The 13,171-nt window shown below is 42.1% G+C and overlaps 1 long non-coding RNA gene across 1 annotated transcript; it reads right to left on the minus strand.

Moving 5' to 3' along the window:
• Positions 1-700: 700 nt before the first annotated feature.
• LOC310758874 lies at positions 701-8,597 on the minus strand. Its single transcript, XR_014546038.1, has 3 exons — positions 8,467-8,597; positions 2,593-2,796; positions 701-1,683 (listed from the first exon to the last, which is right to left on the minus strand). It is a non-coding gene; the product is annotated as an uncharacterized lncRNA (long non-coding RNA).
• Between the last annotated feature and the right edge of the window lie 4,574 nt (positions 8,598-13,171).

Here is a 13,171-nt window from a genome sequence, read left to right on the forward strand (position 1 = left end):
TCAGACATGCTGGATGTGAAATCACGGTTGCTTTGGGCCAGCAAGAAAAAAGAAATAACATTTGTGGCAAGGAAACTCTAACCCAGTAATTAGACCCAAGGAAACAAAAAAGAAAGAGAAAAAAGGAACTCTTGACCCATTTTCTTCCTGTTTTTAAATATATTTTATTGTCCCTTAGCAATCACTTGGAAAGCAACTGGCAATACAAGTCCAATCACTCTCATCTGTTGTCAAGATCCACCTGATGCCCGGAAGCGGGGCTGAGTAGCGCCTTGCAGTGGCTGAAATCAGAATAATGAAACGTAATGATGTATTTGCTCATCTTAAGCAGTGGTGCCTTCAGGGAATGACTTTGGGGCAGGGCAGATGTCCTGAGCCCCACTCAGCAAAATAAACAGCAGGATCCCCAAATTCAGCATGGTTCACTAAAAACATTTAAAAGTAAATTAAGTACAGTGGTACCTTGGGTAACATACGCTTCAGGTTACATACGCTTCAGGTTACAGACTCTGCTAACCCAGAAATAGTGCTTCAGGTTAAGAACTTTGCTTCAGGATGAGAACAGAAATCGTGCGGCGGCTGCGCAGCGGCAGCAGGAGGCCTCATTAGCTAAAGTGGTGCTTCAGGTTAAGAACAGTTTCAGGTTAAGAATGGATCTCCGGAACGAATTAAGTTCTTAACCCGAGGTACCACTGTAATACACATTATCATCTAAAGATGGTACCCTCTTCTTTAAGACCATTATGTCCAGAGTCTAAGGATGCAATCCTGTGGTCTCTGGGAAGTCATGTCAGCAGCAATAGGATGGACTGGGTCCCTCTACCCGACGTCAGACTCAGAATTCCAGTGTTTAAGAGAGCGAGAGAGACTACATTCATCCCACATAGCAGGGCCAATAAGGGGCCATCTGAGAATGTTCCTCAGCCTTCCTCCTGGTCTCCTGTCATGTTCCCCAGACCAGGGGGCAATTTAGATACCCTTTTGAGCACGTCTAAACCTCTCCTTCCTATTGCAAGCTCAGTTGGAAACATTTAGAGGGAAAATGGAAGTGGGGAGGGAAGGATGTGAAGCCCAGAAATGGGCAGAGGAATGCAGGACATTCCTGCACTCTCACTCCCATGCTGCCGGCACAGTCTGGCAGGGTTTAGGATGAGGTGATGGGTCCTTTCCCCCTTTAGGACTGCAGCACAACAATACCCTAGTTGCACCACCGATTTTAAGATTGTCACCTTGGTGCTTTTACATGAGCCCTTAAAGAGTCCCTCCAATATATATATTTTAAATTATTATTTTTCAGCATTTCCATATGCCTCTCTCAACATTTTCGTTTCCAGCTGGGTTAGAAGTCAAAAGAGGCCAAAATACCTAGACAGGAACAAAGGCCGCCAAAATACTGAGACATGAATAGAGAAAGGCCAAAATACCGAGACAGTAACAAAATAGTAATGAGAAGTACTGGATGCCCCACAAGGCAGCTTTCATGTTGTGAGAAATCCAATCATATGTGCTGACTGACGAGATCCAACTTGTTTAGATAAGCTCCAAATAAGCATTTAAATCTTGAGGTACTTATCTGAGTTAAATGCAAATTAATTCTGAAACTCTTGGACTTTGCCCACTGCTTTCAGTGCCACTGGAATACTTTGATACTCCATGTTCAAAATGTGAGTGCACTCTGGAAGACTGAAAAAAAAAAAAAGAATTACTATTTTAAAAACACACCAAATTATAGCTGGCAGTTGAGTAGCAAAGTACTTAATGTCCCAAGTAAGCAAACGGGTTTGGCTGATTATAACCTATTTTCTTAACTCAATCTGTCCAGGAATGAAAATTGTGAGGAGGAGTGCACTGGGCAAGGGAGAGGGTTGTCTCCAAATAATTTTTCCTCAGAGTAGACCCAATGAAATCAAGAGAACAAAGTTAGGCATGTTGATAACTTTCAGTAGGTCTGCTGTGAGTATGACCAACACGGGATACAACCCAGAGTCTTTGCAAAAGGTAGATATGGTGTCTTTGCTTAAAAATAATGGCAGTGGTTCAAAATGACTCCCTGATTCTAGGATGGGGTGCTGCCCTCTGCTGCTAACAAAAATCCAAATGGAATACAATAAGATTATAAAAAAACAATAATTCCCTACCTCTGGCACAACTGGAAAAGGATGAAAAGGGATGCAATTTCATTTTTAAATATGCTTGGATAAACAGGGGGCTGCAGCAATTAATATATTGTCAAAATGTTTGGGTGTTTGGGGTGGCACAATTTCTTCTCACTTGGAACATGAAGCCCATGTTATAAACAAGAGCAGCTACAACTACGGTTGCTTGGAGATGCTCAATGTCAACAGCCCTTGAATTCTAGCAAACCAGGTCATTCTGAACAGCAGCACAAGAGCCTATGTGAGGACTGTCTTCCTGAACTGGACCAAAGGTCCAACTTGCATCCTGTTTCCAACATTACCTCGCCAGAAGAAGGCTTTTAAGGTGACTGTCAACCCCCGCTGTTTAGACCCAGTACTAGAAGGACTATTCACATGACTTCTTGCATTCAGCAGACAAACAGTCTGTGCACACAAATAGCTGAGCTGTACAAACCAACATGTACACTCCTCTTTATGCAAACACTTGTGTATGTGTAGAGACGCCTTGTACATGTCCACGTAACTATCATTCCCCCTCTTTCTCTGTATCAACGGCGAACTCATTCTCCAAGTGAAGATCCTGTGGAGCCAAAATAGCACCACTCCTGCACATGAGAGAGATATTGATAGGCTTGGGAGAGCCTCAGGGTTTGCAGAACTAAAAATAAAAAAGAGGGGGGAAACGATTGTCAGAGGAGAGGAGGGGAAAGTGAATAGAGTATCCTCAAAAATGGCATGTTTGGCTGGCTGCTGGGGTCCTCAGCAGGAGCACTCTGCATTTTTGTTGCAGCTCCCATTTGTTATTTATCACTTATGACGTACCTTAACTGCACTAAACTATGTGCAGAGATTAAAAACAAGCCAGACTTACAATACAGAAGTCAGGCCCACAGTATTAAAGGCATGATATACATTGCATGAAGAAAGGGGATGGGGAGGGAAGAAGGAAATAAGGAAACAAAAAAAGTTATGTAGTGGGTCTTGTAACCCATAGTGGTTGGTGGGGCTGCATAGGTGGAACTGTATTGCTCTACTGCATCACTGCCGCTTACTGGCCAGAGATCAGCGTGGTGCAGACGCAATGACAGAGCCAATCCCAGACTCCTGACGCTGCATCTGCCCTGCAGTAAGGTCCTGCTACCTTAGTAAGCGGCAGTGACACATGGCACTGGAGAGTGCAGCCCTGCTGAGCGCTACTGCTTATAACTACCAGCTTGAATGGAAAGTGGTCCCTCAGTTGAGTCAATGACCAATGTCCCTTGCTTTCCTAGTCTTTCCTAGATTCCTAGCACAAAGGTAGAATGAAAGGTGGAAAACATTGGTGGAGAGACGCAGCCTTAGTTAACATTTGCCACCCTCTCTTACATGAGGGTGTGAGGCTGTGAGATTCTCATCCACAGTGTGGATGAGAATCTCACAGTAATCCAGTGTCACACATTTCCTCTCTTTCTTTATTGTCTGAAAAAGCATTCCCTCCCACTCATGCATTCTTTACACTGGCCTCCCACACAAGTTCCCCACACAATTATGACTCCTCTCCAAAAAGAATAAATCTAGAAATTGGAGAGAGCATTCTGAGAATTTATACGTCTTAACCACTATAGCCTTGAGAATCTAATAATACCCAGAACATTTATTCGAAAGTTCAGTTTGCTTAGAATTCATGCACTTTCTACTCTAGGTCCAAGTCACACTGGGACACTTCTGAAGACATCCACTGTGAACTTTGAGCTGCCGATGGACTACGGATCCTCAACATTCATCTTCCAGTGCCAAGTACTTCTCTTCCCACAGCCATTTCTGCTCTCCAGGAACTAGTTGTGTCTCTCAACAGCCAATGACATATTAACAGACACGTATGGAGATGTAGAACCACAAGGAAACATCTGCTTTTCTTGTACAAAAAAAAGATAAAAGATGTCAAGGGAACAAGAAAGGGATTTCAGACTATAGGCATGTTATAGCGTATATATATTATTTTCTCATCAAGAGAATCACATTAGTACATATCAATGGTTTGGAAAGTTGATAGCTTGTCTAGAGTTGCTTCTGGAATTTCTAGAGAGATTGGCAAGAAGGCCATGTTGATAGTTTCAGATAGGATGAATGATTCTCTCCGTTTTTTTTTGGTTTCCCTTAACTTTCTCATTTCCCCCCAGTCTTCAGTTCACCATGAAAATCAATCAGCATTTTGGTGCACATTTCTTGTGCATGTTTGTTCTAAGTAATTTTTCTTAATATATCCATTTTGCAAGCAATATTCCTTACTATTATTATTATTGCTACAGGCAACTCCTCATTTATGCGTGTTCGAAGCACACACAAGCTCACACATGCACATTGCCACGAACTTTTCCTTCACTCACTTCCCTTCAGTCTTAGATAGTTCAGTCTTAGATGGTTCATGGCTTCTACAAGTTGCTGATTCAGAAAAGAAAATAAATAAACAGAGAGGTGGTGAAATAAGCTCTCCTTGTGCTTTTCCAGCAAACACACGAAAGTGAGTTGAAAGACACAATACTCGTGATAGGAGGAAAGTAACCTAAGGTCTGCAAAGTGAAATAAATAGCAAAATAAATAGAAACAAAGGATGTCATAACAGGTTTGGGCTAGGAGGGCGAATAGCTCTTAAAATAGGGATAAATTGTCTGTAGAGCATGGAAACCAAGCCTTCTTTTTTTGCCTCCCCAGTCCCCCACCCCAGGAACTACGTAACCACAGAGTTCCTGTTTACTCTATATCTTGAGGATAAAGTTTTCTGTGGTATAAGACACCTAAGACCATTAGGCACACACACACTCAAGATCTAAAGAAAGTCTATTTATTGAAGCTTCCAGGAAAAATATTGACTGGGCAGTAAAAATACTTTCCTTGATTACTCAGGCTCATATTTTAAACTTAAAATTACAGGAACCCTTTTTAAAAAAAGCAATTTATTTTTAGCCTCTATGTTTTGAGTTTTTTAATTGAAAAAAAATTGCTTATGTTTTAAGCACATTTCCATTGACCTCGCAGATCAGGTTAGATTGTACAAAGGCCTCTCCACACACACACACACACTTTCCAAATATTTCTCTCATATTAAATAAAAAGACGCATCATTTTTCAGAACCATTGCATAAGATGTGGGTGGGGAGTTTGGACTTTGGAGGTTGCTGGACTACAACTCCCATCATCCTGCACCATCTTTTACTGGGGCTGGTGGGAGTGGGACAAAAATGTCTGGAGGACTTTGAGGTTCTCCACTCCTGCTTGAGACAGTCAAAACTGACATCCATAGCTTAGTGATTAAGGTGATGTCAGGCCTGATTCTTTGTTTCTGCAAGGCTGCTGTGGAGTCCAGTTCTGACATAGGTATGAAGGAAGATTTGTCGGCAAGAGGTATTACTGTGAACAGGCAGCAGTCAAGGTAGCTGTCCAGGAGAACAAGAACCATGAAGGCCAGAGACCGGGAGCATGATCTTATAGAAGGGTTGGAGGTTAAATACTGAATTGGATGGATGATGCAGAAGTGAGGGTCTGCATTGTTACTTGATGTGATGAGTTGTCCACACAGGCATGATATACCCTTTTAAAATGTGGCTCTTTTGGGGAGAGGGGGGTATTATTGGGTGATTTCTTTTATTTTTATTTTATATACTGTGATCTTTTTATGTGAACCACCCTAAGACCTCCAGGTATAGGGCGGTATATAAATTCTAATAATAATAATAATAATAATAATAATAATAATAATAATAATAATGGAACCAAAGGTTTGTAACATTTAGAAAACAGTTGCTACACTGCCCTTAGTGCATTGGTGCAGTTACTTTAAAATCACTGTATTTATATCAAATGGCATTCTTTTTTGATCTTTGCAGAAATATTGGTCTTTGCTCATGCCCATTTAATCCAGCTGTGCCAAAATAAATGTGAATAGCCTTGAGAGTCTACATTGATTTAAAACCCATCTCGGTCTCTTGAGAGGCCAAAGATTCCTCCCTTGCACCTAGTGGCTCAAGATGTAGGAGATTTACCTTGTTCAAGAAAAGAGGTTTCCCAAGTTTCTGCTGTTACACGCACCACTTCCTCCTAAGTTTGGAAAGCCCACTGAAATGGAATTTCAGACTTATGATGGTTTTTAACTTTTTAACCATAGGAAATCTTATTTGAAGTCAGTTTTGAGACTTTCTTTCTGAGCCCAACATATGGCAAATAAGACGAGTGGCTTTTTCTTTTCTTTTTTAATAAAAACAACAACAACCATGGGACGCATAAAAATAGGCCCAATAAAAGTACTCCAAAAACCGCTTGGAAAATAGTTTTATTCTGCAGCTTTTCCTGTATGTGGCATATGCAGAATAATGTGGTCTGAAATGAGGGTTTTACTGGCATTACTCACTAGCGGCAAAGCCGCGAGACAGTTGTGTAGGTTGTTCCAAATGTAAGTGGCAAAGAAACCTTCCTAACCGCACAGTTTCCCTATCATCCATTCCCCATGGGCCTGTCATACTCAAACAAGCAGTGGCTGCATTTTCATTACCTGCTGAACAGGGTTATTGACAAGCGGGTTTGATTCTGAAACCACTTAGAGGTTCTCTTACAATCAAGCAGTATGCAAATTGTGTTAAACGAACAAACGATGAATTAAAAACACTTATTTTCCAGTAATTGTTGCTGTCTAAAAAAAAGTGTTGCCATAATCTGACGGGTTATTTGCAGGTCTTTGGATGCAGACAATAAAGTCCTGTTATCAAGACATATGTCAAAATGCTATACAGGAGGAGGAGGAAGAAGAGCAAGAATGAGAGAGGGAGAAAGAGAGAGAGATGCTGTCTCTGCACAACTCCCAGTGTAGTGCTTAGAGTTCTAGACTAGGACTTGGGAGACCAGGGCTCAACTCACCACTCAGCCATAAAGGTCCTGGGCGACCTTGGCCCAGTCCATCTCAACCCTGGGGGAGTTTACCCACATCCCTACCTCTTTGGCACTTTGGTGGAATCTACACACATATAGAAAACACTGTGAAAATGCTTTTTTAAAAAAAGTTTGAATTTGCCATAGCTCACCTTCACCATCTAGTGTCACATCTGTATATGGCACTTTGCAACACACTTGAAAGGTTTTGTTTGCAGCTGTCCTTTGTGGTGCTTGAGAATTTTATTAGTGCTAAGTCTCTTTTATCTTTTGGGGGATTTTGTAAGTGATCTGTTCTTCCTGATGCCTGCAACAGTCTCGGCTGCTTTGTGAGCAGTCCTGATGCCCTGCAAATATCCACGCTGCACGTTCCGTGGGGTGCCACTTCTGCATCACCAAATAGAGGACAAAGCATATATTTTGCAGACTTTTTACATATGCTAACATGTGTTGGTGCAAACAATTCTATAATTTAAATAGAATTAAAATACATCTCACCATAGTAGGGAAGAGTGAGTAGATGGCCTGCCGGTCTGCCTGCTCAGGCTGCTGTACAGATAACTCAGTTTTGGCAATGCATAAATAGATACTTTCAGTCCCTCCAGACACCCACTCTAAGGAGTCATTTCCAGGACGCTTTGGCCCCTTCTGTCTTTGCACCATTGATTAACTACAGTGTGACAGAGGCCACTGTTCTGAGGGATAGCTTAGTTGGTAGAGCATGAGATGCTTAATCACAGTTTCATGGGTTCAAGCCCCACGCTGGCCAAAATATTCCTGCATTGCAAGGGGCTGGGTTGAACTAGTTGACTCTTGTGGTATCTTTCAACTCTACAATCCTATGATTCTTTTTTAAAAAATACAGTGGATGCTTAGGTTGCGAACGTGATCCGTGCAGGATGCACGTTTGCAACCCACAGCGTTTGCAAGCCGCAGCGGCGCGTCTGCGCATGTGTGGGTTGCGATTCGGTGCTTCTGCACATGCGCAACGCGCAATTTAGCGCTTCTGCGCATGCGCGACCGCCGAAACCCAGAAGTAACCCGATAAAACACAACCTGAAGTGGCTGTAACCCGAGGTATGACTGTACAGTGGTACCTCGGGTTACATACGCTTCAGGTTACACACTCCGCTAACTCAGAAATAGTGCTTCAGGTTAAGAACTTTGCTTCAGGATAAGAACAGAAATTGGGCTCCGGCGGCGCGGCAGCAGCAGGAGACCCCATTAGATAAAGTGGTGCTTCAGGTTAAGAACAGTTTCAGGTTAAGTACGGACCTCAGGAACGAATTAAGTACTTAACCCGAAGTACCACTGTATATGGAAAGAAAGTGATAGAGGATTAAAGAACTGGTTGTGGTTTGGGTAGGGGCGCAGCCCACACTGACCAACAATTTATTTATTTATTTTATTATTTTCATTTCTATCCCACCTCTTTCTCTGAGAAGCTCAAGGTGACATACATGGTTCCCTTCCTCCTCAACTGATCGCCATGACAACCCTGTGAGGTAGGTTAGGCTGAGAGGCAGTGATTGGCTCAGGGTCACCCAATGAGCTTCATAGCTGAGTGGGGATTTTAACCCTGGTCTCCCAGGTCCTAGTCTGACACTCTAACCACGAGACCACACTGGCTTGCTGGCTCTTGAGAGCACAGGCCCAAGCATGATTTTTAGGCGCACAGAACAGACATGTAACATGGGCTGCGTCTCACACACATGCCACGGCCCCAAGCTGTATAATATCATGGTTTAATTCTGATACTACATTTTCTGGAATTACACCTTGCCCCACAAGGCAGCTTTCCTACCAGGCTCCCTCTTCATTCCCCCCTATTTTTGTTTAGCATAACATCAATCCCAGAGGAGAGTCCCACAAAGCTAATAAATACCTAATACTTAATAAAACTATTATCCTGTCAGTAGTTTGATTTTATTTATATTCTAATGGGACAATGTGGCTGAAAATATTTTACTTGAAAGCTTCGATTTCCTGGCCTTTTTCATTACAAAATCATGAATCATCTCCCCAAAGTCAATTTCTCATGCAAGTTCACATTCAATGGACAAAATAGCTCAGTGGCTTAACCATTCTTGCTCCATAGCAGAATGGCTGCCGTTTCAGATGTGTGTTGGTTTGCTGAAACTTCTTTCTGCTTCTTCCATAGCCACTGGAAGTGTGCAAAATAATATGCAAATCAATGCACGTCACTGAAAATTACATTTTGTTTTGTCAACCTCGTTTAATCAGGTAAGTGGGGGTAATTTTGTACTCTTTTTCCAAATGTGCATTTAAATATATATATTTTAAGGATGCAATATCTCACAAGGGCAGTACTAAATGTCTTGTGACATAGATATTTAGAAGTTCCTTCCATTTCCCCTGGTGTCACATATTTTTGGGCTGATCAGAATGTAAAATTAATGTTGCTTTGAGTCTGTGCTATAATTAACAGATAACATGGCTTGACATTTTTGTTCCCTTTGGGTAACCTCCTTCTGTTTCAGGGTGCCTCAATTGTATTCTTAGCCAGAATGGCAGTAGACATTTGCTCGCCATATATTTTGGGCCTATGAACAGGGCCAGATTAAGACCTTTAGAGGCCTGAAGCACTTAAAAGATTTTGGTGCCCCCATATATATCTAATTCAAAATTTGCAGCTTGTTCCTCTCTTGGCGCGCCGGGCACTGGTGATGGAGAGACTCCTTCCGCTGCCAGCGCCTGGTGTATTGAGGCACCAGCCCCAGCACCGCAAGGCACCAGGATGAAACCATTGCTGTTCCCGCAGAGGAAGCTGAGACGGTTTCACCCTGGTGCTTTGTGGGGCCGGGTCTGGTGCAGCTTGTTTCTCCCTCCGTTTTGCAGCATTGCAACGCATCACTATACTGTGATGTTTGGCTGTTGATACATCGCAATATTGAAAAGCTGGTACTGCCCAACCCTACTGAGAAATTTGTGGCAATGTTAAAAATCTACTAAAATGCAAACACAACACGCTGGCTAATAACTGTTAGTGAATATATAATTGGTTATGATTTCATTCAAAATATACGAATAAGCCACTTCAAAATAATGTATGTTCCATACAACACATCTCACAAAATATGCAAGCAACTACAAGTTGTTATATATATCAGAGTCAAACAAAGAATCAAACAAATCAATGAATAACGAGCAATGCCAAGCTGTTTCACAAAAGTCTCAAAGGAAGATGTCTCTCAGAAGTCACAAAAGGATAGTATATTCGGAATAGGTCAAATGTTTCGGACTAAAGTCTTCACCAGCGAATAATTATCAACGAAATATTCATACTAGTGGGGATCATGCTAGTGGATCAGTGCTCACTGGATAGCTGCCTCTGTCCTTGGGATCAATGTCCTTGCTTTGTCCCTTCTACCAGCTGTTGCTTCCTCCTGCTTCCATCCCATAAACCCTGATACTAGTAGTTCTTGAGCTTGTGTCACGAAGGGAAGCACAACTCTCCCTGCCTCTTAAGCTACCCTCAAGCATGACTTTCTGTGCTTCTGCCACTGTGGTACCTGGACCGGGTCTCTCTGGCTCTCCAGTAAAGTATACCCTTCCCTCATATCCCAGGGATTGGTGGGAGTGGCTACAATGCCGCTTTAATGAATTTTAATGAGCCACAAACTTTCCTGGGGAGGAGGGCATGGAAAATGGGGCAGACTGAAGGGCACCAGGCATGGGAGCTCTGTAGAGAAATTGTCGTGGTTTCTCAGTACTTGGAGTGTATTAGGCCTTCTGAAGGAAAACCCCCTGATTATCAAACGCAATATTCGCACAAGGCATCATGCCCTTTGGTCTGATGTTTCAGTGTATACAAGGTTTCAGTGTTCCTTAATAAATTACCTCTTCTTGTACCAATTAAATCCCATCTACGAAGATTTGGTGTCTACTTGGCCCCATGCCAATGCTAACAGCTTTGGCTTAACGTTCTGTTTAATGGGATACCGTTGCGCTGAGAGCGGTAGCGGCACAAAATCTTAACACTTAAGCATCTTCTGTGCTCCTTTGAACGGCAGACTACATTTCAATATAAACAGCATTTTCATTCTTCCAATCCCGTTATTTACTTAGAATTCCACAGGACTCGTGAAAATGCTGCCGTTAAGTGGCTTCTGTTGATTTATTAACTCCCCTCAAAAGCCTGATGGAGGTCGCTCTTGCAAAACATTAAAGGCATTCTGCTCCTTCAAGGCAGTGCCAGCAGAATAAGAGCATCCATATATTTTAGGGAGGCAAAGAAGCTTTAGCAATGCACAAGTCAATGCTGGTGTCTGTCTACTGTGCAGTTCTGTTTTTTTAAATAGAAAATCCCATAATGGTTTGTGTTCAGTGAACCAGAATTACCGAAAAGCCCGTAAATCCCAATTTCTGCCGCTTACCCATGACGTTCTAAGATAAACCCAGAACTTGCTAGTCTCCATGCTGCCATGTTTCCCCCCCGCTTTCCATTTGGATAAGGGTCATAGCTCAGAGGTAGACACATTTTGGCCCTATCTGGAGATGCTGCAGATTGATATTGGGACTATCTGCAAGCAAAGTGGATGCTCTCCCACTTTGGGGACAGGGCTCTCCTCCTTTTTGAGTTAGAATTCCACCCCGATGCCATTTCCCTCCATTCGCTTTGCATTCCTATTTCATACCTAGACCCCACTGAACTTCAAAGGACCGACAGGCGTATGGTTTGGCCCAAAATGGCCTTGAGGGTCCCACATGCTATGGATTCCCTATCACCGCCCTGTACCATCTCTTCTAACCATTCTAATGTATGAATATGATGCGGTTATTTAAAACATGAAATTGTTGTTGTTTAGTCGTTTAGTCGTGTCTGACTCTTTTTTTATATATAATAATATTTATTGCTTTTCCAACAATTTAAACAAGACAAAATAAACAATACAATACACTACAAAGACACTACATAATATAACATAAAAACACTACATAACAATAACACATTAGACTAACAAAACTAAATAAAAACAATTTAAAACACACCAAACAATTTCATTATCTTATCTTTCATTCACTTATTTCAGCGACCTCCTCACACCTCCCTTTTTGTATTCCACTTCTATTAATTGTTTCAGCAATTCCTTTCCATCTTCCTCTGTTTTCTATCCTATAATTATCTTAACATTTCTAACCTTATTTTACTCTAATAATCTAGTTATACTTAATTCCATATCACATTTCTACTAAAGCCATATCACTTCATTTCCACCTTTTTCTAACATTCATTAATTTTACAGTATTTCTGTAAATAGTCTTTAAACTTCTTCCAGCCTTCTTCCACCGACTCTTCTCCCTGGTCTCGGATTCTGTCAGTCATTTCCGCCAGTTCCATATAGTCCATCAACTTCATCTGCCATTCTTCCCAGGTGGGTAAATCTTGTGTCTTCCAATACTTTGCGATGAGAATTCTTGCTGCTGTTGTTGCATACATAAAAAAGGTTCTATCCTTCTTTGGCACCAATTGGCCGACCATGCCCAGGAGAAAGGCCTCTGGTTTCTTCAGGAAGGTATACTTAAATACCTTTTTCATTTCATTATAAATGATCTCCCAGAATGTCTTAATCCTTGGGCATGTCCACCAAAGGTGAAAGAATGTACCTTCAGTCTCATTACATTTCCAACATTTATTATCGGGCAAATGATAAATTTTTGCAAGCTTGACTGGTGTCATGTACCACCTATAAATCATTTTCATTAACTTTTCTCTTAAGGCATTACATGCCGTGAACTTCATACCTGTGGTCCATAACTGTTCCCAGTCAGCCATCATTATGTTATGTCCAACATCTTGTGCCCATTTAATCATAGCTGATTAGTCGTGTCTGACTCTTCACGACCCCATGGACCAGAGCACGCCAGGCACTCCTGTCTTCCACTGTCTCCCGCAGTTTGGTCAAACTCATGCTGGTAGCTTCGAGAACACTGTCCACCCATCTCGTCCTCTGTTGTCCCCTTCTCCTTGTGCCCTCCATCTTTCCCAACATCAGGGTCTTTTCCAGGGAGTCTTCTCTTCTCATGAGGTGGCCAAGTATTGGAGCCTCAGCTTCAGGATCTGTCCTTCCAGTGAGCACTCAGGGCTGATTTCCTTCAGAATGGATAGGTTT

The sequence above is a fragment of the Podarcis filfolensis genome (genome assembly GCF_964270895.1).
Source record: "Podarcis filfolensis genome assembly, chromosome: 3".
In the NCBI taxonomy this organism is placed as follows: Eukaryota; Metazoa; Chordata; class Lepidosauria; order Squamata; family Lacertidae; genus Podarcis; species Podarcis filfolensis.